At 43.8% G+C, this 5,587-nt stretch overlaps 1 pseudogene; it reads left to right on the top strand.

Moving 5' to 3' along the window:
• The first annotated feature begins 1,680 nt into the window (after positions 1-1,680).
• Positions 1,681-1,799, top strand: LOC128637102 (uncharacterized; annotated as a pseudogene).
• The last annotated feature ends 3,788 nt before the right edge of the window (positions 1,800-5,587 follow it).

Here is a 5,587-nt window from a genome sequence, read left to right on the forward strand (position 1 = left end):
ATGAAGATCATTATTATCATAAAATATGTGGTTGAATGTTGTAATTGGTTATAACTGTAGATATCTTCAATCCCAACCAAAGCACTCCAAATCTATCATCTTCTGACCTCTAAAACTCTTGGTTTTTCTGTTATTATTAGACCATAAAATAAGTCTACAGATCCACAGATTTATCAAAAATAAAAGTTATAATGTGATTTAATATGGTGTATGAATTAAGCAGCAGATTTTACTCATCACAAATAATAAATTAGTAAAACTCATGCATAGTGTTTTTTTTATCAATAAAATGTTTGTAGCCTATACACTTGATAGCTATTTCATTACTATAAATACAATCATTATATACACAATTACAATAACTATATGTTTCCTATTTCAACATAAAAATATTTCTAAGGGCACCTACTTTTCCATAAAACCACTTATATCCTTCTTTTCTTCTATAAGGTACGACGAGTCCACGGATTCATCCTTTACTTGTGGGATATTATCCTCCTGCTAACAGGAAGTGGCAAAGAGCACCACAGCAGAGCTGTCTATATAGCTCCTCCCTTAGCTCCACCCCCCAGTCATTCTCTTTGCCTACTCTAAGTACTAGGAAGGGTAAAGTGAAAGAGGTGATAAAATATTAGTTTTTAATTTCTTCAAGCAAGAGGTTTTTGTTTTAAATGGTACCGGTGTGTACTATTTACTCTCAGGCAGCAGATGGATGAAGACTTCTGCCTGGAGGATGATGATCTTAGCATTTGTAACTAAGATCCACTGCAGTTCCCACAGATGCTGAGGGGTACAGGAAACTTCAGTGTGAGGAACTTTTTTATGCTATACAGCAATGAGGTATGTTCAGTAATTTTTTCTGGAGAGACTGTGTATTTCAGAAAGGCTGACAGTATCCCTGTGAGGGTAAGCAGTAATCCTAAGAGCTATAGAAGGGCATTACTAAGCTTGCATAAGGGGCTAATTAAAAAATGGTTGACAATCAGTTTTTGGATGTTTGTGGGCAAACGTTTTGTGAACTGGGAGTGCTGTTAACGTTTTTTTGGGCAATATCGTTTTGTGGCACTTTATTGAGGGTACACTTGGCTTATTTTTTAGGTCTCAGACCCACATGGCTAGTTTAAAACCGCTCTGGTGCAGTTCTTTGAGGCTGTAAAGACATCGAGTGTGATGGGCGGGACCTATTTTCACGCCTCAGATGCGCAGTTGTTTTCTCTCAGCAAGCAGCAAGCTCCAACTCCTGAGGGCCCTTGTGGATGTTTTGGGTCAAATCGAAGCTTTAACCCCATATTTACAATCCCTAAGGGCAGGTAGGAGCCACAGCAGGGCTGTGTCAAGGTGCTGGGGGTGTTTTTTTCCAGATTTAGGCCTTATTTTCAATCCGGTTTGCACAATAAAGGGTTAAATGTTAAATTTTCTTGTGGGGCAAACTTAACTACACATATTGAAAAATTTGGTGTATTTTAAAGCAGTTTTGCAGAACGTGTATGCTTTTTTTCTCTTAAAGGCGCAGTACCATTTTTTAAGATTGTTATTTTTTTCACTAAATAAAGTGTTTCATGCTTGTTTGTGGTCATTACTAGCCTGTTCAACATGTCTGACATTGAGGAAAGTCAATGTTCAATATGTTTAGAAGCCATTGTGGAACCCCCACTTAGAATGTGTCCCTCATGCACTGAAGTCTACCGCCACACTGCCCTGAAAGCACCTGATCCCGTCTGATCTCGGAAGTTAAGCAGGGCCAGGTCTCGTCAGTATCTGGATGGGAGACCGCCTGGGAACACCAGGTGCTGTAGGCTTTCCAAGTGTCACAACCATTAACGCCCGCACAAGCGACGCCAAGTACTTCTAGTGCGTCTAATTCTTTCACCCTGCAAGATATGGCCGTAGTTTTGAATACTACCCTCACAGAGGTTTTATCTAAGCTGCCTGGGTTGCAGGGGAAGTGCAGTAGGTCTGGTGTGAAAATAAATGCTGAGCCCTCTGACGCTTTATTAGCCATATCCGATGTACCCTCACAATGTTCTGAGTTGGGGGTGAGGGATTTGCTGTCTGAGGGAGAGACTTCTGATTCAGGAAAGATGTTCCCTCAGAGGGACTCCTTCAGATATGACGGCTTTTAAATTTAAGCTAGAACACCTCCGCTTGTTGCTCAGGGAGGTTTTAGCGACTCTGGGTTATTGTGACCCTATTGTAGTTCCAGAGAAATTGTGTAAAATGGACAGATTTCTAGAGATTCCTGCCTACACTGATGTTTTTCCGGCCCCTAAGAGGATTTCGGACATTGTTACTAAGGAGTGGGATAGACCAGGTATTCCGTTTGCTCCCCCTCCTACTTTTAAGAAAATGTTTCCCATATTAGACACCATGCGGGACTCGTGGCAGATGGTCCCTAAGGTGGAGGGAGCTATTTCTACCCTGGCTAAGCGTACAACTATACCTATTGAGGACAGTTGTGCTTTCAAAGATCCTATGGATAAAAAATTAAAGGGTCTCCTAAAGAAAATATTTGTTCATCAGGGTTTTCTTCTCCAACCTATAGCGTGCATTGTTCCTGTAACTACTGCAGCTGCTTTTTGGTTCGAGGCTCTGGAGGAGGCTCTTCAGGTTGAGACCCCGTTAGATGATATTATGGATAGAATTAGGGCTCTCAAGCTAGCTAATTCTTTCATTTCAGATGCCGCTTTTCAACTGGCTAAATTAGCGGCAAATAATTCAGGTTTTGCCATTTTAGCGCGTAGAGCGTTATGGCTTAAGTCTTGGTCTGCTGATGTGTCATCAAAATCTAAGCTTTTAGCCATCCCTTTCAAAGGTAAGACCCTATTCGGGCCTGCACTGAAAGAGATCATTTCAGACATCACTGGAAGGAAAGGCCATGCCCTTCCTCAGGATAAGACTAATAAGATGAGGACCAAACAAAATAATTTTCGTTCCTTTCGAAACTTCAAGGGTGGTCCCTCTACCTCTTCCCCTGCTGCAAAATCAGAGGGGAATTTTGCTCAATCCAAGTCAGTCTGGAGACCTAACCAGACTTGGAACAAAGGTAAACAGGCCAAGAAGCCCGTTGCTGCCACCAAGACAGCATGAAGGGGTAGCCCCCAATCCGGGACCGGATCGAGTAGGGGGCAGACTTTCTCTCTTTGCTCAGGCTTGGGCAAGAGACGTTCAGGACTCCTGGGCTTTAGAAATTGTAACCCAGGGGTATCTTCTAGATTTCAAAGATTCTCCTCCAAGGGGGAGATTCCATCTTTCTCAATTGTCTGCAAACCAAACAAAAAGAGAGGCGTTCTTACACTGTGTAAAAGACCTATATACTATGGGAGTAATCCGCAGTTCCGAAAGCAGAACAGGGGCAGGGGTTCTACTCCAATCTGTTTGTGGTTCCCGAAAAAGAGGGAACCTTCAGACCAATTTTAGATCTTAAGATCCTAAACAAATTCCTCAGAGTCCCATCTTTCAAGATGGAGACCATTCTATTTTACCAATGATCCAGGAGGGTCAATATATGACCACCGTGGACTTAAAGGATGCGTATCTACATATCCCTATCAACAAAGATCATCACCAGTTCCTCAGGTTCGCCTTTCTGGACAAGCATTACCAGTTTGTGGCTCTTCCCTTCGGGTTGGCCACAGCTCCCAGAATTTTCACAAAGGTGCTAGGGTCCCTTCTGGCGGTTCTAAGGCCGCGGGGCATAGCAGTGGCGTCTTATCTGGACGATATCTTAATTCAGGCGTCGACTTACCAACTAGCCGAGTCTCACACGGACATCGTGTTGTCTTTTCTAAGATCTCACGGGTGGAAGGTGAACGTAAAAAAAGAGTTCACTTATCCCTCTCACAAGAGTTCCATTCCTGGGAACTCTGATAGATTCGGTGGACATGAACATTTTTCTGACGGAGGTCAGGAAATCAAAGCTTCTAACCACCTGCCGAGCTCTTCATTCCATTCCTTGGCCGTCAGTGGCTCTGTGTATGGAGGTAATCGGCAATGGACATAGTTCCGTATGCTCGCTTGCATCTCATTCCATTCCTTGGCCGTCAGTGGCTCTGTGTATGGAGGTAATCGGCAATGGACATAGTTCCGTATGCTCGCTTGCATCTCAGACCACTGCAACTATGCATGCTCAAACAGTGGAATGGGGATTATGCAGATTTATCTCCTCAGATAAATCGGGATCAAGAGACCAGAGACTCTCTTCTTTGGTGGTTGTCAGAGGATCATCTGTCCCAGGGAATGTGTTTCCGCAGGCCAGCGTGGGTCATAGTGACGACGGACGCCAGCCTATTGGGCTGGGGTGCAGTCTGGAATTCCCTGAAAGCACAGGGTTTGTGGACTCAGGAGGAGGCCCTCCTCCCGATAAATATTCTAGAGCTGAGAGCGATATTCAACGCGCTTCAGGCATGGCCTCAGCTGGCTTCGGCCAGATTCATAAGATTCCAGTCGGACAATATCACGACTATAGCATATATCAATCATCAGGGGGGAACAAAGAGTTCTCTAGCGATGATAGAGGTTTCCAAAATAATTTGATGGTCAGAGACTCACTCTTGCCATCTATCAGCAATCTATATCCCAGGAGTGGAGAACTGGGAAGTAGATTTTCTAAGTCGTCAGACTTTTCATCCGGGGGAGTGGGAACTCCATCCGGAGGTGTTTGCACGATTGATTCAGCAATGGGGCACACCAGAATTGGATCTGATGGCGTCTTGTCAGAATGCCAAACTTCCTTGTTAAGGGTCCAGATCAAGGGATCCTCAGGCAGTACTGATAGATGCTCTAGCAGTACCCTGGTCGTTCAACCTGCCTTATGTGTTTAAACCATTTCCTCTCCTTCCTCATTGATTGCCAGAATCAAACAGGAGAGAGCTTTGGTGATTTTGATAGCACCTGCGTGGCCACGCAAGACTTGGTATGCAGACCTGGTGGACATGTCATCTCTTCCACCATGGACTCTGCCACTGAGACAGGACCTTCTGATTCAAGGTCCGTTCCAGCATCCAAATCTAGTTTCTCTGTGGCTGACTGCCTGGAGATTGAACGCTTGATTTTATCCAAGCGGGGTTTCTCGGAGTCGGTCATAGATACCTTGATTCAGGCTCAAAAGCCTGTCACTAGCAACATTTATCATAAGATATGGCGTAAATATCTTTATTGGTGTGAATCCAAATGCTACTCATGGAGTAAGATCAGGATTCCTAGGATTTTGTCCTTTCTCCAAAAAGGATTGGAGAAGGGGCTATCAGCTAGTTCCTTAAAGGGACAGATATCTGCTTTATCAATTCTACTACACAAGCGTCTGGCAGATGTTCCAGACGTTCAGTCGTTCTGTCAGGCTTTAGTTAGAATCAAGCCTGTGTTTAAACCTGTTGCTCCGCCATGGAGTTTGAATTTAGTTCTTAAAGTTCTTCAAGGGGTTCCGTTTGAAACTATGCATTCCATAGATATTAAGCTTCTATCTTGGAAAGTTCTGTTTTTAGTTGCTATCTCGTCGGCTAGAAGAGTTTCTGAACTATCTGCATTGCAATGCGACTCGCCTTATCTTGCTTTCCATGCTGATAAGGTGGTTTTGTGTACCAAACCTGGA

This window comes from Bombina bombina, chromosome 7 (assembly GCF_027579735.1).
Source record: "Bombina bombina isolate aBomBom1 chromosome 7, aBomBom1.pri, whole genome shotgun sequence".
Taxonomy (NCBI): domain Eukaryota; kingdom Metazoa; phylum Chordata; class Amphibia; order Anura; family Bombinatoridae; genus Bombina; species Bombina bombina.